The sequence below is a fragment of the Coenobita brevimanus genome, chromosome 38, assembly GCF_032717465.1.
Source record: "Coenobita brevimanus isolate Jiangsu-jjx chromosome 38, ASM3271746v2, whole genome shotgun sequence".
Classification (NCBI taxonomy): Eukaryota; Metazoa; Arthropoda; class Malacostraca; order Decapoda; family Coenobitidae; genus Coenobita; species Coenobita brevimanus.
The window spans coordinates 24,850,955-24,878,895 of NC_136991.1; positions in this window are offsets into that span (position 1 = coordinate 24,850,955).

Sequence of the window (27,941 nt, forward strand, 5' to 3'; positions counted from 1 at the left end):
TTTGATTCACTGGCAACCTTAATTTCATAACTTCTCTTTGCTTTTCTTATCTCCCTCTTTACTTCTCTATTTAAAATTGTGTACCGGTTACGTAAGTGTTCCTCTCCACGTTTTATTTTTCTATGAATTCCTTTCCTTTGGCCTATGAGAGATTTTAATCTGTTGTTTAACCATCTAGGTTCTGAATTATTAGTTCTAAACGGTTTTGAAGGAATATATCTATCTTGGCCTCCGTGTATTATATTTATTAACTCGTTATACTTCTCACTGGTCGAACGTCTGTTTGGTACTGGAGCTGAGTTAATTTCCGTCACCTGGACTACATTCCTATCTACCACCTCCCCCCTCACAGACACCTGACGGACATCCCCAGGTGTTTCCTGCACCTGACCTATGACCTGGGGTTCCCCACTGACCTGACATTCCCTCAAATGGCTAATCTCCCTGTGGAATACCGTTCGAAAATAAGCTCTTAAGCCATCGAAATCTCCTAGACGAAAAGTAGGAACGGTGGAGGTATTTTCAGTGGAACAGACATCCCAAATAAATTTGAACTTAATTTCTTCATGATCGCTATTACCAAGTCGTCCACCAACCTCTATATCGCTAATGATATTTTCTTTATTAGCTAAAACCAAATCTAGTATATTATTACCTCTGGTGGGCTCCCTGATATACTGATAAAGGAAATTATCCTGTTCTATCTCTAGAAATTCCTCTGACTCTGCATCTCCTGTCTGATTTCTCCAATCTATCCTTGGCAGATTAAGGTCCCCTACAATTATTACTAAGCTGGACTGTGATGCTTTCCTAATTTCCTCCCAAAGGTATTTACTATCAGCTCTACTTAATTTAGGAGATCTGTAAATTGCTCCTAAGACTAATTTCTCCCTATTGTTACTAATTTCAACCCAGACACTTTCTGTGTCCCTATTTACTTTAATGTCTGCTTTATTGTAACAGTTTAATGAATCCTTTACATAAATAGCTATCCCTCCCCCCTGTCTTCCCTGATGGTTTGACACAAAAACATTATAGCCTTTTATCTGATATTCTGCTAAAAATTCTCGAGTGTCTGTATTCATCCAAGTTTCACTAATAACGGCAATGTCTATTTTCTCTGTACAAATTAAAGCCCTCAGTTCATCCATTTTATTACGTAAACTCCGGCTGTTTGTGTAGTACACTTTCAGATTATTACTAGTAGTTATGCCTCTACCTTGGCATTTGCTGTTATTTATTTTATTACTAACTGGGAAACTCTTTACTTTACTAATATAACAATTTTTTGTACTATCGCTTATCGCCCTTCTATCATCGCTTGTTCTATCATCTATCATCGCCTGCTCAATTTGAAGTGTCTGAGTGGATGTATCTACACTATTGGTTGAACTTTTGTTCTTAATTTTGCAAGTATTGATGCATCTATCCAAACATGGTAATAATGATTTCTGAGTGTAGTTGCTGCATCTTCCTGTACACCTACTTCTCAATCTCGAAAAAATCCCTCCAACTCCCTATCTATAATTCCAGCTAAAACAGGAACTCCCTGCCTGTTAAGAAGAGTCCCATCCCAACTATACAAGGCACTCCGTCCATAAAACCGGTCCCAGCTGTCTATGAAAGGTATTGCATTATCTTTGCAATACCTTTCAAGGCGGCAATTAAACCCTATTGCCCTGCTCAACCATTCCCTTCCAAATTCGCCACCTTGGTAAAACACCAAGCACTACAGGGGTTCCTCCCCCCTCCCTAACCTTTTCTAACATCAACTTGTACCTTTTCCACAGTACCTCACTCTTACGGCTACTAATATCATTGCCTCCTGCACTGAGGCACACAGTGGGTTTGTCACCACTTTCCTTTACGATATTTGAAATTTTTTCTACCACATTAGCCACCCTGGTCCCTGGAAGACACACATGTTTAGCGAGTGGAGTATACATGGCCCTGTTCAGATATCTCACCTGGGAGTCTCCAACAACAACAACATTTTTCTTACCTTTCTTGTTCTGATTATACTTACCTGTACTGGAAGTTCTCTCATCTTCCTTCTCCTCTACTTCCCTCTCTGCCTTCCCTTCACATTCGTCCCGTAGTGCGTCGAAGGCATTAGTGGTCTTAACTTCCGTTTGCTTCTTAAGAGTGAACTTCGTTGCACCCTTGTTAACTAGTGTCCAACCTTCAGCCTTTTTCTCTTTCTCCACCAACATCTCCTCCAACAATTCCCTCATTTGTGCCTTCTCCTGCCTGAGAATTTGTACCTCCCGCTTCAGTTCAAGAAGTTCCTCCTTTAATTCAAGGTAGTCCTTTTCAATACCTGCAGTGGGGACACAGCTCTCTGCCGAGGAAGCCATTACGCACTAGTTCACACAAGGTAGCACAGCACTATCACTGGTCACTACGGGACACTACAACACACTAGCACAACACTTTCACGGATTACTAGCACAACACTATCACTGATCACTACAACACACTAACACAGATCACTAAAACACACTAGCACAGCACTACCACAGGTCTCTAGCACGTCTGAACAGACTGACCTCACGAGAGCGACTACTGGGCGACTACTGGGCACTAGGGGACATAGAGGGAAGCAAAGAGAGAACAAAAAAAAAAAGGGAGAGATGGGATTGTACAAAAGAAGAAATTGGAAAGAAGCAGAAAGGAATGAAGAGGACGGCACAAAAGGAGAATGGGCAAGCTGGGAAGGGAATTAAGGAATGACATTAAGAAAGATGGAGGGAAGGACAGGAGAACACAGCTATTTAAGAGTACCGTATGTGACATCATTTCCTGAGCGTTGGAAGACTACTGGGCACTGGGGGACAGGCTTCCTAACCTATATCCAGAGTACGATATACAGGAAAAAGTGGACGGAGGGAGAGGAAATGATAAAATCATGACGGAGAGAGAGAGAGAGAGAGAGAGAGACAGACAGACAGACAGACAGACGGGAATTAACACGAAGGGAGGGAGGGAGGGAGGGAGGGAAGAAAAACAAATCGGAGGGATGGGGAAGAAGGGGCCAGTGCTAAAAATAAAATGGTCGCTGTATCAGTCCTTCTTTCACCATACTGTACACACACGTTTGTGTGTGTGTGTGTGTGTTGTTATACACACTTGTAACTCTAATTTTACTTATGTGCGTGTGTGTTTTATTACTGTCATTATGGTCGTTGTCATTTTAGTAGAACGTTCTGATGTATATGAATACTGTCATCGTTTCTACAACTGTAAATGCGCAAATGGGTCAAGAACGTCATTGAATTCCTATGGAAGAGACAGCGCTTTTGAGAAAAAAAAGAAAGAAAAGGGATTGCTTATTGAGTGTAGGTTTGCGTGGTTCCGTCAGTAGGTCAGAAAATCTCTCTGTCCGTCCTCAATTTTGATAACGCTCAGTAACTTGCACATGCATGGACAGATTTTGATATAGCTTCACACAATTGTACCCCATACCACGACGGTGTGTCGCGTGCCATCTACTCCCAAGGTCAAAATCACACTTGGGGTTCCAACAAAGTCGGGTGCTGTCATATTAAATAGCCATACTGCTATCAGACCCACATTTTATGCACAGTACATACTAGTATGTATAGTTATCATCTGGTAGGGGACATTGTACTGCATGGCAATACTTCATTCACATATTATATATTAAAAAAAAAAATACAGTTCTACTTGAGACTGTACAAGTGATTACAACACACACACACACACACACACACACACACACACACACACACACACACACACACACACACACACACACACACACGTATAATGTAGTAGGGAATAATGTCATACAAGTAAAGATTTAAGGTTGAGAGAGAGAGAGAGAGAGAGAGAGAGAGAGAGAGAGACAGAGAGGGAGGGGGCGAGCCACATGCGCCATGGTTTTACAGGAAGACGAACAGACGCAAATAAAATTCCCCTTGCGGGCGAGCGACACGGACCCCCTCCAGCCCCCATGGACAGAATTATTGAGGTCGCGAGAGAGAGAGAGAGAGAGAGAGAGAGAGAGACATACACGTAAGAAGAGAAAAGAATTGATGAACTGAATGATAGTGAATAGGGAAACGAAGAAGAGAGTGAAACAAATTTTTAAAAAAGCAAAGTAAAGTGTCATGAAGTGGAACTGAGGTTAAGTGAAATGAACAGGGAAGAGAAGAAATGATCAGGGAGTAGAAAGGAAGAGAAAAAATGGGATGGAAAGTGAACAGAAGGGACATTAAGGTAAAGGAAGAGAGAGGGGAGGGGAAAAGAAAGGAAGAGAGAACAGAAGAAGAGAAAAGAACGGAAGAGACTGGAAGAAAAGAAAAGAAAAGAGTATTTGAAGTAGTTTAGCGGAGAGGAGAAAGAGAATTATTCCTTCTTCTTCCATATTCAGTCTCTATTACAGTGCTGGTTCGCCTCACTCTACAGATATTCCTTCTCTAGGTAATATATTTAACGACTTTTTACTGTTGCTTTATCTTGTTCATATTTTAAATTTACATTTGCCATTGCTTATCTGTCACTGGCTCCAACAAAACGTTTTCTAAGTAACCCATTCACAACGACGAGTTTTTGTTTATTTGTTATTTCTGTCAGCTTCAGCCAATTTGGTTTAATTTTAGGGTGACCTCACTGAAATGGAATAGTTAGGTAAAACCCTTATGAACCGTTTTCTACAAGGAGGTTACAGTAAGATGAATAAGTACAGCGCTCAGAGGGCTCATACCTCCGCCAATGCCATTGTCATTAAAAAGGATCCGGATCCGGATCCGCCCCCAAATTTAATAATTTCTTTCTTTGTGCGTGGCCCACCTTTCCACAAAATTTCATGGAAATTCGTAGCGAACTTTTGGAGATATTGTGAGGGATACTCCGGATCTGAATCCAGATCCGCCTCAAACTATAAAAATTTCTTCCTTGGCCCAGGGCCCATCCATACACAAAATTTCAACAAACTCCGTTCATGACTCTTTGAGTAATCCCTGATCCGAATCAGCCCTAAAATTTAACCCGTTTATTTATTTATTCATTTTTTTGCCCATCACCAATCTTTACATAAAATTTTATTTAAATTCATTGCGAACTTTTCGAAATATTGTACGAGATACTCCGGATCCTGATCTGGATCCCAAAATTAAAAAAAAAAAAAATTCCTTGGCCCATGGCTAAATTTCATCAAATCCGTTCATGACTTTTTGAGTAATTCTGCTAATAGAGAGACAGATAAGCAAACAAACCAACGCGGGGTAAAACATAACCTCCTTGGCGGAGGTACATAATTTGTTAGCAGTTCGATATGCTACTTTTTTGTGTGTGTGTATTCTCTTTATCTGCTTCATCGCTTTTATATCTTCTTTCCACTTGCCTAGTCCATCTCTTCCATATTCTGGCTCACATCTTTGTCCAATTTATCTTACTCTGCTTTTAATCTTTCTCTTTTCAGCGTAATGTTACATCCTTCCAAGGGTTATTGTTGCATCATATTAAGCAATTCTCTCATTTGCATTCTTTCATTCCTTCTTCACTTTAGCTCTCATAAGTTTATTTCATCTGACGACGTGTATTCCTTCTCTGTAAAACAGTATTAATTTTTCCTATTAATGATCCCCCTTCTTTTTTGGCATTATTTAATATCTGTGATTACCATCCCCCATTACAATCCACCAGTTATGTTTTGGAACATATCTTTGCTCCTTTCACCTCAACATCATTATAATATTCCTCTTTACTCTTAATATATTTGATTTACTTTCAGTCATTTAGACTTCTGTAATCTAGCAGTATTAGCATTTACTGAATATTATTCGCTTTCATTATTATTATGCTTGGCTTATTTCCTTATATTTACATTCCTGCATATTTTAACTCCATTTCTTAGTTCCTTCCATAATTTATCATTACACATAGTATTTTTTCTTTCTTAAGATTACTTTATTTCCTACAGGAAGAAGGCTTAGATCAATGCCTATCAAATGTACCCCTCCCATTGCCTCTCTCTCCATATTCGGGCTTTATCTATTCTCGTTATATTTGTCCCAACTGATATTCATTCCCTCTTAACATATCGTAAATTCGTATTACGATCGTTTTATTTGGTTTCCTTTTCCTCCCGCTGCGTCCCTCCTTCCCGTCCTCTTCTTTATTCGTATCTTCCATCTGTGTATTCACCTTCCATCTTGTTTTTTCTCTTCATTCTGTTTCATTTACTTCTCTCCCATCTGTATTTTGCCCTTTCCATCATGTCCATTCATTGTATTTTCTCATTTTTAAAAATCTCTACCTTCATTATTTACATACCCAACTTGTACATCATATCTTCTTTTCATTGATATTTACCTTTCTTATTCTAATTTTATTTTTCCAGTCTTTCCTCTTCTTTTCCACCTCTCATACATCCTTCCATTCAACTTTCTCTTCCAATCCTCTTTTAATTTGTCTCATCACCACCACTTTCCCTCTCCCACACCATAGTAAATTCTTCCTTTACGCACTTTTCTTTCCATTAGTTTTTCGTTTTTCTTCCTTCATTTTCTGTCTTCACCAGCGTCCCCTTCCTTCTCTAAGCCTATCCCAACTTTAAACCACCTACATCCCAGTGTTGCCCACTCTCTCTCTCTTTCTCTCTCTCTCTCTCTCTCTCTCTCTCTCTCTCTCTCTCATCCTTTCCCTCCTGTACATCTTCCAATTTCTCCTTTCTTGCTGTCTGTCTTAACTCTTCGAATTTTCATCTTTCCCTCCAGTCTCAACAGCATTCATCTTTCTCCTTTGTTTCAGTGCCATCCTTTCTAATGTACAGCTGTACAGTAAAACGACTTGTAACTCATTTTGCAGTTCACCACTATAGCTTTCAGTCTTTTTCGCCATCAGTCTCTTAGTGGGTGATCATAGAGTTAACATGTAATTTAAAACTAATAGTTTTACAGCAACTAGAAATAGAAAAAAAATACATTAAATTAATTTTTAATGCAAGGAAGAAGGAACCAAAGGCTAGAAGCCCGCAAAGTTGTTTCCTCCAAGAAAAAATAAATAGATAACAGAAAGTCAAAGTCAAGATCCTTTCATTTCAAGATACAAAGACACACTGCGTTTAAAGTATTGGAGGACACAGGGAGCAGAAAATGCAAACAGCAGAAGACACATACGGGACTAGTGTACTGGTACTAGCGGCGGTATTTTTACATGTCGGCGGGTCTTCTGGTAGATCAGTAAAGTCTGCTTTATGAAATTCATGTCCTTATATTGTTCCCTCCTCCAGCCGGGATTCGATCCTGGGTCCACTAGGACTGCAGGCTTCCTCTCTACCGATTCAGCCACCTCCTCTACCGATTGGGAATAATGGTTAACTCTTGCACTAGAGAGTTGGACAAAAAAGGGACGAGAGTTTGCTGCTAGATGGGTGCTATGAGCAGCCGAAATGGGGGTGGGATGCAAGCAGAAAATTCAGAGCAGCAGGGACCATCGAAGTTGCAATATGAAAGAGATAAAAATGCAACAGTGCGACGGAAAGAAACTGAAAGGAAGTCAGTAAGAGGAGGAGAGTTAATGAGACAAATGGCCTTTCACTTCACCTTGTTGAAAAGAGCTGTATGTGGGGAGCCTCCCCATACCTGAGAGTTGTAACCTACACGGGCGAATAAAACCCGTGTATAAAGTCAACAACTGGGCAGGAGTAATGGAGACAGAGTCAGCTTAGCATGCCTAATCTCTTGGCAGATGATTTTACAAGAGAGTGAAAAGTGATATTTCCAAAATAAATCCCGAGAGAATGAATCCCCAGATATGTTCAAAGATGATGCTGGATTGATTTGGGTGTTCGTAAAAATTAGAGGATATTGCTGCGGATGTTGATGGGTCGAATGATGTAAGAACTGAGTTTTTGATGCATTAATAACAACAGGATTGCTTTTACCCCAATCAGAGTTATGAGCCAAGACAGACATTTAGTGCGCCATAGCCTCATCTCTTGTTTGTTGAAGTAACTGATGAGATGGGTGCTGTGGGAAGCGAATGGAAAGGCGAAGGGTGGAGTCATAGTCGTATGGTGGATAGGGTTACATGTACAGCTTAGAAGGTCATTGATAACTAGAAGTGAGTTGGTGATAGGACAGAACACTGAGGAACACCACTACTGATAGCTCTAGAGGATTGGAGGCCGTCTACAACAGCAGCTATAGAAGGACCAGAACGGCAGCTAGAGATGAAGGCTAAGATAGAAGGCTAGTAACTGTAAAAGGGTAGTCTGGAAATTAAAGATTTTTGCCAGACTTGATCGAAAGCCTTTGAGATGTCAAGTGCAATGAAAGAGCTTTCACCAGTCCCAAAAGGAGGATAATCAGGAGTCTGGAAGGAAGGTGAGATGATCGCCAGTGGAGCGTCCCTGCAACCCATACTAACGATCGGATAGAAGGTAGTGGTAGGGAAGGTTCATTAATTTTTTTTTTTTTTATCAAGAGCAGATTGAATTTTTTTTTGAAGTACAGCATGTTAAAGCAACTGGGTGATAGTTACAGGGCTGGAAATGGTCTCTCTTCTTTGGGATAAGCTGAATAATAGCAAACTTCCAACAAGAAGGAAAGATACGAGTTGACAAAAAAAGGTGGAAGACTTTTTCTAGGCAGGATGTATGCACAGAAGCACAGTTCTTCAGGACAACAGGTGGGCCCCCATCAGACTCATACGTCTTCTTAGTACTGAGGCCAAAGATGGCAGAAAACACATCAACTGAAGAAAATTTAATGTCGGCTATGGGGAAGTCAGAGGGTGGAAGTTGTGGATGAACAGCACCAGAACCAAGGGTGGAATAGGAGAAAGTCCGAGTGAAAAGTTCTGCTTTATCAGTTGAAAGAAACATCTACAGAACCATCAGACTGGAAAAGAGGATGAAGCAAAGTTGTTACAAAGGTTCTTGGCAAAGTGCCAGAAGGAGCAGGAAGAATTTGAGTTGGAGAGTTCAGAGCATTTAGCACTAATGAAATTGTTTTTAGTAAATTGAAAAATAGACTTAGCACGATACTGGAGAGAGACATCGATAGATGAGCTTCAGGAGTGGATTGGCTCCAGTAGGCTACTTATTGTGTGCCTTCTCCTTGTTGCAGACGGCATAAAAACAAGTGTGATTAAACCACGTTTTTTGCATTAGTCACACTATACGAGTAAGGAATGTATGCATCCATCCCTGACAGAATAACTTCTGTGATTTGGGAGGCACACTCAGACTGTTCTCGGACGTGGAAGCAATATAATCATTCTGGAGAAAAATAAAGAAGTACTGCCTGAGGGACCCCAATCAGAACCCAAAAGTGCCACAGCTGCCGCCTCGATGATGAGGATAACCCAAAGCCAACTGGTGGTGTGCGAAGGGAGGTTGTCAAGGGAGATTTATCATGTATCGTGCGTACTGTATCATATGCACGTACTGTATGCCTTTAGGGAATGATATACAGCAATCACACTGAACTGTTCTGGAAAGAGGTGAAAAGAGTAAGACAGGGTGGAAGTGAAGTTAGCAGGGGAGTGAAAGATAAAAATAGTAGATTACTAGTGGAGAAGGGAGAAAAAGTGAGCAGATGGAGAGAACACTTTAAGGAATTGTTGAACGTAGAGGATGGAAGTAATGCGAGTATAAGTGGCTGGGGAATGGCTGGGAGAAGGAGGGAGGTGAGAAGACAGGAAGAAATCAGTAGGATAGAAGTTGTGGAAGCAATGAAGAAAGTTAAATCAGGGAAAGCCCCAGGAATTGATGGAGTGTGTGGTGAAATGCTGAAGCATGGGGGAGAGATAGTAGTAGAATGGATGTGGAAGATGTGCAGATTGGCCTGGGAGGAAGGTAGTCCCGGAGGATTGGAAGTCAGGTATAATTATTCCCTTGTACAAAGGAAAAGGGGAAAAAGAAGTGTGTGGTAACCATAGGGGCATTTGTCTTCTTAGTATAATAGGAAAAGTGTATGGTAGGATACTTATTGACAGAGTTAGAGAAAGAACAGAGAAATTAGTTGGAGAAGAACAGGGAGGCTTTAGGAAGGGAAGAGGTTGTGTAGATCAGATATTCATTCTCAGATCTTTAGTGGAAAAGTTTCTAGAGAAGGGAAAGAAGTTGTATGCGGCTTTCATGGATTTGGAGAAAGCATATGACAGGGTGGATAGACAAGGATTGTGGAAAGTGTTAAGAATATATTGAGTAGATGGAAAGTTGTTGAATGCTGTGAAGAGTATGTACGATGGTGCGAAGGCTGCAGTGCGTGTGGATGGTGAACTAAGTGAATTTTTCTCTTTGAAGGTTGGGTTGAAACAGGGATGTGTCATGTCTCCATGGTTGTTCAATCTGTACATGGATGGGGTAATAAAAGAGGTACAAGTAGGGTAGTGGATGTTGGAGTGGCCCTGGTGAGAGAGGATAGTGTTTGGAAACTCCCTGTACTGTTGTTTGCAGATGATACTGTGTTGAGTGAAGACGAAGGGGAGGTGCAAGGCTTGGTGGATGAGTTTGAGAGAGTGTGTAAGAAACGAAATCTAAAAGTGAATGTAGGGAAGAGTAAAGTGATGGTCTTTGAGAGAGGTGAAGTCAGTGAATGTACAGCGAGGTTGGATGGTGAGGAATTGGAAAATGTGAGTACGTTTAAGTACTTGGGTAGTGTGATGAGTAAGGATGGAGGTTTGGAGGGTGAAGTGCTTGAAAGGGTACAGCAGGGAAGAAAGGTTGCTGGTTCCTTGAAAGTGGTGATAAGAAACAGGGAAGTGAGCATGGAAGTGAAAAAGTTACTACATGACAGTATTGTGATACCAACTCTAACGTACGGAAGTGAAGCTTGGACGTTGTTGGAAGGACACAAGTCAAGAGTGAGAGCAGTGGAAATGAGTTATTTAAGAGGAGCCTGTGGAGTCACATGGAGAGACAGGCTGACGAATGAGGATATAAAGGAGCGTTGTGGTGTTGATGTGGATGTGATAGGAAGCGTTATGAGGAACACACTGAGGTGGTTTGGCCATGTGGAGAGGATGGAGGGTGAAAGACTGACGAAGAGAGTATATGTGAGTGAGGTGGAGGGGGAAAGAGGGAGGGGGAGGCCGAGGATGAGATGGAGGGATGGGGTGGAGAGGTATATGAGAGAGGGGGGTGTGAGCTGGGAGCAGGGGAGTGAAATGGCGGGGGACAGGGCGACTTGGAGGCGATTTGTTTGTGGCCACCCCAAACGGGATTGAGGCGTCTGGCAATAGACAGATAGATAGATAGACACTGAACTCTTTGGCATGAATACAATAATTTTTCATTTTACTGGGACTATCGACGGTTTTATATAGGTTCGGGAGAAAGTTGGGTAATGATGGGGTTAGTGGAGGCTTTATCTAAACCCTTCCATTTCCAAACGTTTCTTTTAAAATCGTTTGGGGGCAGCACAAAATGGAAATACTGATGGGGTTAACATGGCTATCACCTAGCTTCTTGTCGTCATACACTAATTTGTGTTTCTTGAACAGCATGATCTTTAAAGCCGAGAGACCACTCTGTGTCGGTGGACTAGTAAGTTGCACCCACAAAACACTAAGCTAACGGGTGTAGATGACGTATGCTTATAGTGCTACATAACTGCATGTTCGTGAGACTATCAGTATGGGTCATCTACGAAGCCTTGATACGGAGCAAACAAGTAAAATATAGAAACATTCTACTCCACTCGATTAACCCTCTGAATTAGCTTGGGTCTTTCATTGGTTTGTTGTTACTATCTTCAGATGATATCATTCAGATGATATCTGTTGTGGTAAAAAGGTAAATGAAGGCTGTATCTGTCCTCTCCAGTTCGAAGAGTCTCGTGTAAGCTGAGTAAAATTGTCTTACACTACCAACAATAAATTAGCAAATACGCCAATTCTGTGAACAGGCTAATGTTCATCTTCGAACTGAATCGAACCCAGTTCTAGATGCTAGACATGCTACGTTTCCGTCCACCAAACGCTGCGGCCTGTATCATGATGGACAGCACTGTTATATTTGCCCAGAAACCGTAGTGCATTAGCCCCAGAATGTCATTCAAAGGGTTTGTTTGTCTTCCGAGATTTTATTTTATTGATCTTTTCAGTCTCGAGCATTTTTCACGGTAATCGGTTTACTAGCAAATTATCATTAATATTTTTTCATCTTAAGGGAGGTCTGTTGCAAAAGTTCGAAACGCCTCTTCAAAGCTGAATGAGAAACGCCTGGTGGTAGCAGAAAGTAAATTTATGTAATATTCAAGGACTCCAGGGACAAAGATTTTATGGCAGTAAAGGACGTGCTCAACAGCAGCTATACCGTGTGTTCTCACTCACACCGACTGCCTCTCAAAAATCATAATCTTTTCTCTGCTTCATACTTTACTGCCTTCTTTTCCATTACCCGGATACCTCCATCCCGTAATCCTCCCACCCTCACCCTGTCATTTGTTCAACTCTGTGGGTAACACATATAATTTTTAATGTTTCTTATCTGTGCATTTCCCTATCTCTACATACGAGTAAACTTTCCTTCCTCCCCCCCCCCTCTCTCTCTCTCTCTCTCTCTCTCTCTCTCTCTCTCTCTCTCTCTCTTTCCCAAGCCATCTCTGGGGAGTGAAGAGAGAGAGACCTGTCAACCCCTTGGACTTTCTTCCTCTTCCCTCCTCGCCCACATCGTCGACTTCTTCTTCGCCTCCTCCTCCTCTTCCTCCTCCTCCTCCTCCTTCTCTATCTTCTTCTTCTTCTACCATATCTTTCATCTGGCCATTTAATCTAAGTCACTGACAGTTTCCTTGCTTTTCCCTCGGCATAGTTTACACTAACTAATCTAACTCTCTTCTCGTCTCTGCCTCTTCCTCTTTCCCGTTTTTTCCCCTCCTTCTCCCTTCAACACTCATTACCTCATATTATTTACCTCTGCTCTGCTCTCCTCTCTCTGTCTCTTAGTTTGTCTGGCAGATTTTTTTCTTTTCCTTCCTTCTATGCTCATTATATTTCTTACTTACTTCTCTTTTCATTTACTTACACACTGCCCACCGTTCACTCAGTTTTCTCATTCCCCTGCTTCCTCCTCATTCCTTCACACAATTTTCCTCTTTCCATTCTTATTTCTCTTCCCTTCCCTTCTCTTCGTTATCTCACTCCACATCTCGTGTCAAGTGGGTAAGGTGAGACTTCCTTCCCGGGTGAGAAGGAGGAGGAAGTAGTTTTGATTAAAAGCCTTATAGAAAACACTTGATAGGGAATAATAATAAAGATGACAAAATCGTTTAAGGGCTAACTATGATTTTAGTTGCATGTGCTGTTAATGTCTATTGCTGTGAGGTGCGGCTAGTTTTCACATACTGAATTCTTCATCCTTCCTTTTTTGCTTTTTCCCCTTTCTGTTTCTTCCTCATTCTACTTTTCTTATATCCACTTTCGTTTTCGAATTCACTCTCTCTTTCCCTTTCCACTTTCCATCCTCCTTTCATTTCTCAGTTTCTGTTCTCTTTCATTTTTCTTCACCCATATTCAGTTAACGATACCGGTGCTCCTTCTTCCTCTGTGCCTCATCCTCTTTTTTAATCTCCCTCTCCATATCTTGTACTATCGCAAACTCCCATTTTACTTCCCTCCTCTCTCTCTCTCTCTCTCTCTCTTTACTTGAACCCCTTTCTTTTTTACCCTTTTTCGGTTCCTCCTTCGATCGTCAAATATTTATCGTTCATCCATTTCTCTATTTATATTTTTCCTTGTCGGTCCAGTGTTGTCCTTTCTACATTCATTCCACCTTTTCCTCTTCTGTGTTGAAGTACCATATTCTTTTCTTTTGTCTTTTTTTTCTCCTGCCCCATCTTTTACTTCCCTCCCTCCTTTTCTTTTCTTTCCTTTTTTTTGTTTATTTCTTTATTAATTATCTATTTGCTACATTTTTTGTCGCACGCACATGGGCGATCAAACACAGTGCTTGATCCTAACTGTGTCATTCACCCATTTACTGAGTTTATATATATATATATATATATATATATATATATATATATATATATATATAGATTGTATATAAAAACAATGAAAAAGAAATTATATATATATATATATATATATATATATATATATATATATATATATATATATATATATATATATATATATATATATATATATATATATATATCCATCCATCCATCCATCATCCAGTCCCACGTTACACCATGAGGAGCGTAGGAGCCCGGGGCTAAGCAGTTGATCCTGACATTTAAGGTGAGAGTGAGCAGCCTCACTCATCCCTGAGTGGCATCACCTTAGCAATAAACCCCAACCATCCCTTGGATATAAACCTTCACAGGCTCAATCCGACTAGAGTGCAGTAATTACCTACTAAACCACCAGGCGCCAAAATTTGGTTATATAGTTACCACAGCATAGTAAATGGTTTCATGGTGTACAGGAAACCATCTGGCTTGTCACTAAGTGTAGTGTCACCCACAGGCAGGAGGAAGAGGATAGAATGAAGGAAAGAAAGACAGAAGAGGATGGAAGGAAAGAAGGATGGAGGAGAGGAAAGGGCAGACACCCGAGAGCAGCACTACATCGAGTGAGTGGATGGTGAGCATTATATATATATACTGTATAGATAGATAGATATAAAACCAATGAACATGCAATTTTACACAATGTTAAAAGTTCTCGCCTCCAGTTTTAGGCACGGCGAGAGCATCGAAACAGCTCCCAACGGAGGTAGGGAGGGCTGTTTGACTCCTGGAGAATCAGAGTATGCACGGGCCTAGTCATTTCACAGAGGAATAAAAAATGGCCTGCTGGTAGACCTTCGCTCAAACCAGTTTTTAGGCAAGGTGGGACTCTGGCTTTAGGGGGAAAAGAATCATAGCTATTTACATGAGAACACAGAATTTTGCACATGATTTGATCTCTATGCAGACCGGGTTATAGGCGGGATGTGACCTCCAAGAGCCATCCTCACAGAAAGGGGGGAAAGGGAGCGTATCCAGGATTTCTTGCAATGCTATTATCATGGTAAAAGTTATTTTTATCTAGGAGAACAATATTTTGCATTGTGAAAACCCCCTACGCAAGTCATGCTTCAGGCAGGGTGGGAATGTGGAATGACCACTGGTTGTGGACAACGCCGGTTTGGAAGATAAATGTTTTGAACTAGGACTTTTCAATTATTACTATTATTTTTTTTCTGCACAGCCGTAGACCACTACATGGTCAACGATTTAGCCAAAGTGGACCCCTGGAGTTGTGTCACTGCAGATAATTCTTCCTTTCCTCTCTGAATATTACAAGAGTGAATGCAGTTATCAAAGTAGTACTTTGTCTTCTTATCGTTTCCTTCTGTCATCTGACTCATCTTACTTTAGTGTTTCATTGTCTTTCATTCTCTGTCTGTCTGTCTGTCTGTCTCTGGGTGTTTTCCACAGTATCTGCAAATACCTAAAATTATTCCAAGTTTTAAGGATGGAGATAAAAGCATTCCCCAGAATTACAGACCCATTTCTCTGCTCACCATATTCAGTAAAATATTTGAAAAGGTTGTCTGCTCCAGGCTAATTGAATATATCGAATCACATTCTATCTTTACGAAATGTCAGTTTGGGTTTCGGCCTCGCCTTTCCACGGAATGTGCTATTCATGAACTAACTAGGGAAATGTATGAAGCTTTAGACACAAAACAATATCAAATAACCGTTTTTTGTGATTTGTCGAAGGAATTCGGCACCATACCTCATGATACTTTATTTAAAAAGTTGCATTTTTATGGCATATGCAACCCTGCACATAAATGGTTCACAAGTTATCTTAGTCATACAGTATGAAGCAGTTTGTTTTCTATAACAATGCACGTTCTAAACATAAGTACATGAATTATGGTGTTCCACAGGGATCTGTGCTTGGACCTGTTTTATTTATGTTATTCATTAATGATATTGTTTTCTCAAGTACTGTGTTGAAATTTCTTTTATATGCGAATGATACAGACATTTATTTGCATGGTAATAATCTAACGGAACTGGTACATGAAATGAATGAAGAATTAACAGAATTTCATACTGGATTAAATCGAATGGTCTTACTCTTAATAAGAATACAATCCATTATCTTGTTACTCATTTTTCAAACTGTCAAATGCCAAACTTTGAGATTAAAATTAATGACCAAGTAATTGACAGAGTTAATGATGTAAAATTTCTTGGTGTTACGATGAATATTTGAATGTCATGGAAAACTCTTATTAATGACAGTAAAGTGAAATGATCAAAAATTGCAGGCATTTTTCATAGCACCAGAGATTCCTTGAATATTGACAATTTAAAGCAACTCTGCCTTTCTTTCACTTACTCTCATATGATTTACTGCTCCGCTATTTGGGGAGGAGCAAACGAGACGTACCTAGATTATTTATACTTAGCACAAAAGAAAAAACGTCGTATAATGACTTACCAATCTTATAATGCTCACACATGTCCAATATTTAAGGAACTTGGTCTATTAAAATTATATGGTATCTTGTTTGTCAACTTTGTGTATAAATCATTAAAAGGTCATACGTGCCTGGAGAATTATCATCATGTAATACTCCACAACTTTAATACCAGAGGAGCCCATGAGTTATTGCGACTCCTATACCGCAAAATCTCACATGCAGAACGCTGTCTTAGTTACAGAGGGGCCAAATTATGGAACACCTTGGACGAATCACTCAGACATGCCATATCTATGTGTATTTTCGAAAGATCGATGAAGCAGCACCTTCTAAGTCAATACTTGTTAATGTTAGCATATTAATGTCTACTTTATTTTCTTCCTCAATAGTTTCCATAATACAGTATTAATCTATACCTTTTCTTGCAGGCTTCAGAAATTATTTTAATTAATCAATTTGATTTTTGCCAATGTCAAAATTAGGAGGATGTAAACTGTTATATCATATTGCACATCGTGTTAAATTGTAAAACCGTGTGTCACCTAGCATTAATATATAGATAGATAGATAGATAGATATAGATATAGATAGATAGATAGATAGATAGATATATTTAACACGTCTAACTCTAGGCACAGGCTTCAGGGCCTATTCCCATTTCCCAGTCGTCCTCCTTGGGGCCCAGTAGTCCTACTACATCTCCACATGTCACCACTTCGGTGTTAACACTCACCATCCATATTGAATACATGCTAGGGCTGTCTCATACAGGACTGATGTACTGGTTGTACTGGTATCAGTGGGGGTACTTTTATGACATGTCGGTGGGTCATCTGGTAGATCAGAAAGTCTGCTTTTATGAAATTCAAATACATAAACTGTTCTCTACCCCAGCCGGGATTCGAACCTGGGTCCATTAGGACTGCAGGCAGCCTCTCTACCGATTATGCCACCATATTTGATTACATCTATGAGGTTAGCACTAGGGGCAGGATCCCACTGCTATCTGGCACGTCCCCGGGTGGCGGATAGGGGAAGGCATTGTAGATATCAGAGGTACCATCTTACTGTATATGCGCAGACCATGGGACCCCTATAGATATATAGGGCTCCACCAAATATATTGCAAATAATTTGACGGGCGTTCCTGTTGGATCATTGTCTACTAAAGGTCCAACCGTACTGCCTCCTGTGCTTACGGGCAGTATGCCACCAAAAGTGAGTAGGCACTGAGTTGGCAAGTTAGAGACTGGGATATTAAACAATCGGAAATCAATGAAGATCTAAGCATGCAATGTAAGAAGCCTCACAGAAGATAACAAACCTGATAACTTAATGATTGAACTTAAAAGCATTAGTTGGGATATTGTAGGTTTGAGTGAGACCCACAAAAGAGAAGAATAAGTAATTCTGCTCGAAGACAGCAACCACCTATTTTACTACAGAGGAAGGCAAAATGAAAACGTTAGTGGTGTAGGATTTCAAATTGACAGAAACCATGCAGACAACACTGTTAAATTCAACAGCGTACATGGCAGAGCAGCATTGGTGGTAATTAGACTGCAAAAAATATGCCCTGAAAGTAATACAAGTATATGCACCCACTTCTCAAAGCTCAGATGAAGAAATTGAAACATTCTATGATGACATCTCCCAGATTATGGAAGAACGGAAGACTACATAAACTATACGCATGGGAGACTTCAATGCAAAAGTTGGAATGTCAAAAAATGGAGAAGCATGTATGGGAAAATTTGGAGTGGGAGAAAAAAAAGAAAGAGGAGAAATGTTGGTAAACTTTGCTGAAATGTATAATATGAGAATAATGAACAAATTCTTTTTCTTGGGAAGCCCCAATGGAGAAACAAAGAATGAAATCAACTTCATTATATCAGATAAGAATAACACGATCACAGATGTCACAGTTATCAACAAAGTAAATATAGGAAGTGACTATAGAATGGTGGGTTGTACAGCCAGATTCAATTTCAAAGGTGAAAGAAAGAAGATTATGATAGATAAAAAGATATGCCCAATAAAAGTAAACGATAACATAACAGCCTTTCAGTTGGAAATGAGGAAAAGATTTCAGGCTCTAAGTAATGTTGAATGTGACATTGACCAGCTGAATGACAGACTAACAAAAGTGCTAAGAGAATCAGCCAAGAAGTATGAAGAAAAGACACTCGAGCTTATTAAAAAAAAAAAAAAATGAAATGAAAGTAAAAACAAAGAAAAATGAAATAGAACGAGTGGAATTAAATAATCTTATCGACAAAAGAGAAGGAGAAGAAAAATGAAAGAAAAACGTGGATCAGATCAAAGAAACCATCAAAAAAGGAAAAAGTCTGAAACAGGTCTGAAGTAAAATGGCACTAGGAAAGCAACAAATTACATCACTGAAAGACAATAATGGTGAAGTCATTAAATGCAGAGATAAGATGATGAAGAGAGTTGACGAATTTTTCAAAGAACTATATGCATCAGAGACCGTAGCACCAATAGCTAACTTCTCAGTTGACACAAGTGAACTACCTGTGGTAACACCAGACGATATAAATATTTCTTTTTAACATATGAAAAGAGGGAAAGCTCTGGGAGAAGATGGAATAGTAGCAGATTAACTGTTGGATGCAGGAGTAGAAGTACAAAATAGGCTTGCTCACTTATTTACTCAAAGTGTTAAAAAGAAGAAAATTCCCAAAACATGGTGTAATGCAATAGTTATTTTACTTAAAAAAAAAAAAAAAAAAAAAAAAAGGTGACTCAAAAGCTCTTAGTAACTATCGACCCATTAGCTTACTATCATTTACAAACTCTTCATTAAAGTCCTGATGAACAGAATAACTACAAATTTGGAGGAAAACCAACCTCGTGAAAAGGCAGGATTCCAAAGCGGGTATTCGACTACTAATCATCCACACATAATGAATCAGCTAATTGAGAAAACTACAGAATATAATAAACCACTGTTCTTATGTTTTGTTGATTACGAAAAGATTATCGACTCAGTGGAGCACATAGCAATTATAAACTCATTGCGAGGACAAGGAGTGAATGAGAACATTGTAAACTGCTCGAAAACATATATAAAGAGGGAACTGCTACAGTTAAATTACATAAGAACTCGGAGAAAATTAAGACTGAGAAGGGCATGCGTCAGGGAGATACAATTTCACCAAAGTAATTTACAGCATGCCTAGAAAGTATTTTCAGAAAACTAGACTGGGAAAACAAAGGAGTGAACATAGATGGAGAAAAGCTAAACCATTTAACATTTGCAGATGACATTGTCCTAATCTCAGAAACAGCAGAGACACTGCAAGAAATGTTCAATGACCTGAACAGAGAAAGTCTCAAAGTAGGGCTAAAGATGAGCTAGAGTAAAACTAATGTTTAATCCAAAGTAGGGCTAAAGATGAGCTAGAGTAAAACTAATGTTTAATCCAAAGTAGGGCTAAAGATGAGCTAGAGTAAAACTAATGTTTAATCCACAAACACCAAAGATCGTCATCAGAATAAGCAGAGAAATTCTTGAAGAAGTCGCGGAGTACAATTACTTGGGACAAATACTAAAATTAATGAAAGATAATGATAGCGAAATAAAAAGACGCATTACAGTTGGGTGGAAAGCTTTCGGTAAACATAGAGACATTATGAAAAGTAGCTTGCCAGTTTTATGAAACGAGAGTATATAACGAATGTATAATTCCAGCTATGACGTATGGTTAAGGACCTGGAAACTAAGAAAATCGATGGAATATTAATTAATCCGTTCTCAGAGAGCAATGGAAAGATCAGTGTTGGGAATATCTTTAAGACCCAGGAAAAGATCTACTTGGGTGAGAGAGCAGAGTAAAGCCAAAGATACTATAGAAGTTATAAAAGAACAGAAATGGAGGTGGGCAGGTCATGTAGCATTGTAAGGGATAACCGATGGAGCAAGAGGTTGACTGACTGGACATCAAGAGATTGTAAGCATTGCAGAAAAAGGCTAGACAGGAGGTGGGGAAATGAGACAAAAAAATTTGCATGGAAAACATGGGAAGGACTGGCTCAGTCAAGGAATTCGTGGAGAAGGTTGGGGGAGGCCTTTGTCCAGCAGTGGACTTGTAATGGCTGATGATGATGATGAAGAGGAGGAGGAGGAGGCTAGCTACACTGAGCTCTGCTTGGCTAGCTATATCTGCCAATTATTCAGATAAATGTATAATTCTATTTTGTGTAACACTAATTATTTGACGATAAAATCAAACAGTCAATCAGTCAGTCAATTTCTCTCTCTCTCTCTCTCTCTCTCTCTCTCTCTCTCTCTCTCTCTCTCTCTCTCTCTCTCTCTCTCTCTCAGCTATTAATGCTTCCCTTCTCTGTTTCACCATTTTGTTTTTTGTTTTTCTTTTTCCTCCTCCCCCTCTTCCCTCTCTTTCTACCTTCTGTTTCCCCCTCCACCTATTAAATATTCTTTTTCCATTATCAGTTCCATCCTCTCCCCTTCTTTCTGTCTTTCTCCCTCTTTCTGCATTTCTATCTTTTTTTTTCTCTAACAGACTAGAGAAAATGGTTACCGGCACGTTTCTTCTTACCAAAGATTTTGTGACACGTAGAAGGAACGCTGGGCCTGAGGAAGAGAAGTGTATGGTCTTTGTCCAGAGTCGGTACCATAAAGAAATATAATTTTCATAAAAAATGTTACCGCTTGCTTTTGTTTGTAATCTTTTGTACTTTTCACCCCTTCAGTAAGTGAAGTTGTATTTATCCTGCTCGTGGTACTCCAGGATGTTTTTTATGTTTTATTTTTCTCCTTCGGACATACTTTTTGAACTCAAATAATTGGACTGATGCATCTTTGGTCCGTATTCTCGTCGTTTGAAAAGGCTCCCCAGCAGTGTGTGTGTGTGTGTGTGTGTGTGTGTGTGTGTGTGTGTGTGTGTGTGTGTGTGTGTGTGTGTGTGTGTGTGTGTGTGTGCATGAAAAGGCTCCTTAGGTATTTATTTTGGATACTACTGATTAAAACTAGGGCTGAGTGCAAGAAGGGCCAATGTCAAAAATTTTTCATATGGAGATAAGGGTACTAGGGAGCTTGTAAAATAAATGTCTTTCAGTGCTACAAAGGCCAATGTCGTCAGAGTCTTAGGGAGGATGGTATAACACACCTAGAAGACGGACCACGGAAACTTGCGCCTAAAAAGCTGAAGGACCTGATTGATCTTCTTGTGATTTCTGCTGGACATACACATTTGTCCAGGAGCATACAGGTAGCAGATGGTGTAAATGATGATTATTTAGATGATGACACCAGAGTGTAATTTCTCATTACTCTTAAATCACTGGAAAATGATTGTCTTAAAATTTTTTTCAATTAAGGAATGATTTTTATGAAAAAAAAAAATATAATTCTCAAATTTTTGTTTATAAGCAATGGAAATATTAAATAAAATAAGGAGATTACACTTAGGTAAATTTAATATTCAGTTAAAAACATGTAACAGTAATTACTTTTTAAAAATGTGCTAATCATTACCGAATAAGAAAAAAATATGTCACAGTATAAGAGTCTTTACATACATTTATTTATATTTATTTATTTTTTTCACGATGCAAAGCAGCTTTTAGTTACTGAAAAGGGCATTATGTGATTGCTACTTGGCTAAACAGCAATGAAAAAATTACTTTTATGGCTATTCTTCTTAGCTGAATTTTAGAGAATCTGCAAACTTTAGAATGCATTTTTCTCAAAATCTCATTTTTTGACATTGGCCTTCTTGCACTCAGTTGAGTTTGGCGACATTGTAATCATTTGAACGACACAAAAGGGTGCGTTAAGGTCTAAAAAGTAAAACAAATCGTTTAGGAAAAGATGCTGAGCTGCCTCATTAAGCGAAGAAAATAATGCTGTTTCACCCTAGGCCTGTCATTCTCGAAAACATTTACGATTGATTCGTATTCGTCACTTTGATTTGCTTTTGCAGGAAGAACAAGGACAAGAAACTGTTTTATTTTGCCATTAACAGTGTTCCTCAAAAAAAGAACAAAGTTTTGAAACGAAATTATTTTTGGTTAATGTTTTTTTATCATGAAGGCCAGGATAGAAAGGGTGCAAAATCTTCCTGCATGTGTTATGCCCCTCGTGTAAAAGAAGGTCTGCATTACGACAGGGAAACGCTCGTAAACAGAGAGAGAGAGAGAGAGAGAGAGAGAGAGAGGGAGAAAGAAGTGCTCGTGGACCCTTAGGGCCCCCTCGCTCTTGCTCTTGCAGAGGGCTCTTGCTTTCCGCTCTCACTTTCTTATGCTTCGCACTTGTTTCCCCATGCTTCTCACTCGTTTCCTCGCACTTTGCGGGCACGTTATGATCATTTCAGGTAATCCGAGTCACTTTTATGTGCTGTTCTAGTCTAACGTTGTCACTATCGGCCGTCAAGGTGACATCAAAGGGCCCAGGATGGTCCGTTTATGGGCTGTTCTAGTCTAATGTTGTCATTTGGATTTTATGCACTTAACCAGCTGATTATGTTATTTGCAGCTTAGGTGAATGGAACCCAAGTTGTCCGCACACAAGTCTGAGATAAATACCACTCGGCCACGGCAACTGACCAGGCTCTGGGAGCGGCGTTTTTTGGTCAAAATTTGATCGTGGCATAGTATATTAGATAGAGCCATAAAAACTCTACGGTGAACATAACCCTAATTTCACACACTCACACCGGGAGCGGCGTTTTTTGGTCAAACTTTGATTGCTCATTCTGTTCCTTCATTTTCCTTCGCTGTCCTCTCTTATCCCTATTATCGCTCGTCACTCCGCCGTACATTTCCAGTCATTCCCTCCTCGCACTGTCTGTATCTTGCCTCTCCAATGTTTCACGTACCCCTTCATCATCCACTTATATATTCCTTATTCTTTTCTTCCTTACACACACACACACACACACACACACACACACATATATATATATATATATATATATATATATATATTATATAATAGGGTTTTCAGAAAAATCGAACCATCAGAAACTCGAAGGGCAAAGTGCATATTCAGTAACACTACTGATGGGAACTACACCATACTTTGCAATTTTTCTTTGGCCTTCTCAAACCCATGCCTCATTTCAACGCAAGTTGCAATGCAAGTGGTAACTCCCGCCTTGATCGCAGCAGGGCTTGACGTGGGGGAATTCATGTTGTCTGTCGGATCTCTCATCTCAGTTCGGAGGAATCAAGGACAGAGATCGCTGAAAAAATAAGAAAAAAATTCCAGCCACAAACACCCTTGCTTCTCCATTTTGATGGAAAGCTCTTGCTCAACATCGATGGTAATGGCCGCAGTGATCGCCTGGCGATTGTTGTTACAGGAATTGGTACGGAGAAGATCCTGGTAATCCCTAAGACCCCTGCTGGAACGGGCTAAGCAATAGGAGTGGCAGTGCTAAGGACTCTAGATGAATGGCCAGAAGTGAAGCCCTGACTTGCCAGGGCTCTGTTTTGATACCACAGCGTTTAACACCAGGGTTCACAGCAGAGCTTCCTTGTTCAATTGAAAGAGGTCTCCAAGTCCCTCTGTTGTTCTTTTCATGCAGGCACCACGTGTGTGAACTTATAGTGGCAGGGATTTTTGACCTCTTTTTCTCTTCTTCTGGTCCTGAAATTCCTCTGTTTGGTCAATTCAAAGAGTTCTGGAACAAAATTGACACAGATTCCTTCGATCCCTTCGATGATGACCTACATGAAAAATCTCAGTAATGGATTGCCAACAGAGCTGAGGACATTGAACACTTCATACTTAGCCACATGGATCGTGCGCAACGCCGCAATGACTACCTTGAGCTCCTCCAGCTGTCTTTGGCTTTCCTTGGCAAGATGCCAGCATGGATGACCTTTCACCATCCAGGTGCCTATCACAAAGCACGTTGGATGGCCAAAGGTCTTTATTGCCTCAAGATCTTCCTTTTCAGAAATCACCTGAAGGATGCAGCCTCCTTCCCCTTCACATGGCATCATAAGGAGGTCATCATACACATCTGTGTCTTTTTCATTACCATCTACATGACGAACTTGTTTGAAACCCCAAATACTGTCGACGCTCCAATCAATGACCACAATCTCCTGAAGAAGATTGAAGAATTCATAGGGGTGGATCCAGTTGTAGCAAAGAAGGCACTGGACAAAGCCAAAAGCCATCTCTGGTATCTCAGTGAGAACCTGGCTTCACTAGCCATGTATGCTGACAAAGTCTCTGCTGAGGAAAAGCAGGAAATGCTGAAAATTATGACCAACTGCCGAGGAAGAAGGGTCTGTGCCGTTTGAACATGTAGATGATTCACAAGGCATCAGATCTGAGAATCTCTAAGTTTGTCACCCAGAAGTTGAAAAACCTCTTCCATTGTTTGAAGCTGGATACTCCTACAAGCATTAATGACCTCTGCTCCATTCCTGATGTCATGGCCAACCTTGAAGTAGTCAATGATGCTGCTGAGCAGGCAGTCAAACTGACAATGGACTACAACAGTGGTCTAATGAAGAATGAAGAAGAACGACAGTTGATCTTCCATGCTGTGCAGCACAACAGAGCCCTCTATTCCTCGACCAAAAAATCCCACATGTAATAAACCGATTATGCTTGTTGTACAGCTCAAAAATATTGTTTCTTTTTGTACCACATTGTTTATTTTTAACTTTCCTCACCATACACTTCACATACTCAGATCAGTCAGATGTGCAGAATGCACAACTCTGCATTGATAAAAACATAAATTTTTGCTTGAATGCTTTGTTTGTAAAGTGGAATCGATTGCATACTTTGCCCACCTAAATATCCAAATATTTTTCTCCCCTATAAGTGCTGAACATCCTTTTATATACAGTGAACTCTCACATTTGGCTAGTGATAGGTGCAAAAAAAAAAAAAAAAAAAAAAAAAAAAAAAAATCGCCAAACTGGAATTCGCCAAATCTGAACTGAATAACTAATGGGAAAAAAATTAATTGGTTCTGAGCATGCATGACTGGACTGATTTTCCACCTACCGGTATATTACAACATTACTGGGTGTAAATCATGTGATAAACACACATAACATGATTCAGTTTAATTTATTATAGCCAAGAAACAATACAAAACAGAAAAAACTCACATAAGAAAAGAAAATAATGAGCTTGATGTATGCGTGGTGTATGGGGCGTGGATGCCTTAGTTGGTGGTCTGCCAAGGTCACCCATTCCACATTTCTGTGTTTTATCAGCCATTATGTGTTCACAAGTCCTCAGCACAGGTAGGAATCACAATAAAACACAGGCAAAATGCTGCACACGTGATGGTGGATGGGTGAGGTGTACTGCACGTGATGGTGGCTGGCAGAGAAGTGTAAACAAAGATGTCTTGGAACCAGGGTTACCAAAGTCTTTTGACCAAAAGTAGCAGAAACAGGCCTCAAAAGTAGCGAATTTCGGTATAAAGTAACCCAACATAATTATGTAACCTATATATATATATATATATATATATATAGCGAAATGCAAAATTTAGTAGCACAGGGCTTCCAAAAGTAGCCCAATTCGCTACTTGTGGCACAATCTGGCTACTTCAAGAGGTTTGAGAAGACGAGACTTGAATTTCACAATACAAACTAAATTTTGTTTAAATTAATTCAGATTAATAAAAAAAACTGTTGAAATTAATTGGCATAAAACATATTTTTAGCATATTTTTATTATAAACATCTCCCCAAATGTGAGATTTCTGTCGGCAAATTAGAGTGTTGTGTACAATGCCATCCCATCGCCAAAAGTGAATTCGCCAAATAAAAACTCTCCAAATGTGAGAGTTCACTGTGTGTATATATATATATATATATATATATATATATATATATATATATATATATATATATATATATATATATAATCATTCCGTTTTCCACCTTCACACTCCTCTAAACGTTCTCCTCCCACCTTCCCACTCGTAAACCTCCTTCACTATTTTCTTTCATTCTTACCTCCTCTCTTCCGTTCTTCGTTTTCTTAACCCTTCTGTCATCACACTCCACATGTATCCTCTTCCATTCTTTCATTCATCTCTCTCTCTCTCTCTCTCTCTCTCTCTCTCTCTCTCTCTCTCTCTCTCTCTCTCTCTCATTTCCCCTCACCTCATCTTCATCACATCTCCTCTCCCCTCACTCAGCCTTCCTCCACCTTTTCCTGCTGATCCTTAAATCTCTCTCCAACTTTTCTTCTTACATATCCCTCTTTTCACCACATTTCTCTCTCTCTCTCTCTCTCTCTCTCTCTCTCTCTCTCTCTCTGCTTATATACACAGTTTATCTCCTTCCCTTTTCCACTCTTTTTGAAAACCCCTTCGTTTCTCCATGTACTCTTTCTCATTCCACTTCCCTTCTTCCCCCTTTATTTCTTCCCTTTCTATCCGTCCTAAATTTCCTTTACCTTCCGTTTCCTTCAGCTTACGATGGCTACTTTTTCGTCGTGGTCTGTACCCTTCATTCTTTGTCCCTTTCCTGATTTTTTACTCCTCTTCCATTCTCTTCCCCCTGCCTATTCTTTCTCCTGATTCCCCTCTTCCCTCCCTCTTACCACTACTCAATCCTACTTCTGTATTATTCCAGCATAATATTCCCTTCTCTCGTCCGCCTTTCTAGCCCTCTTTACTCTCTCCTCCCTAACCTTTCCTTCCCCATTCTTTCTTCTTTTCCCTCTACCCCTTAGTTCTCTCTCCTTCTCCCATCCCTGTCTTTCTTCCACTTCTCTCCTACCCTATCCTCTTCACTCTCATCACTCCCTTCTTCCTACCCTTTCCTTTCCCATTTTTTCTCCTCCTTCTGCTCCTCCGTCCCCCCCCCCTCTTTCCTCTTCTTTTTCTTTTCACATCCTTCCATTCTTTCCGAGTCCCTCAGTTCCATTCCTTTGTTGTCAGTCTTTCCTTTCTTTCCCTTCTCTCTCATATATATCCCTCCTCCCCTTTCTCAACGGCATCATCCAAGGGCGCATCCAGGAGTGTAGGAAGGGGAGAGGGGGGGTTCTCTAAGTAAACATTCTTGGCCCAGAATGCTGAGAGGTAAAGGAGAGGAGGGAGGAAAAAAAAAAAAGAAAAAAAAAAAAAGAAAGAGGGGGAAGAAAAGAGTATTATGTTTCTACACGGAGCACCTCGAAAATGTCAATATTTGGAATGATCTATTAAAAAGCATACATTATTTGTTGTTTGTTATATCCATTGAGGAGGATGGAAGGGGGATCTTAAGTCAACAAAAAAAATCTCGATATTCTCTTGTCTGCCATTCAGCCCATTCTTCTGTTGCCTCACTTCCCCACTTTCCTTTCTTTCCCTGTTTCCCTCATTTTCCCCCACTCATCCTCAGGTACCTCTCTGTTACTCCCTTCTTTAACTCCCTCTTCTTCCCAAACCACTTTCTCTCTTTTTACTTCTCTTCCCTTTCTCTTACCTCTTTTTCCTTCACATTTAATTATTTCTCTCTGTATGTCCCATTTCCCTTGCTTTTTATCATCCTCTTCCTTCCTCTGTTCCTTATT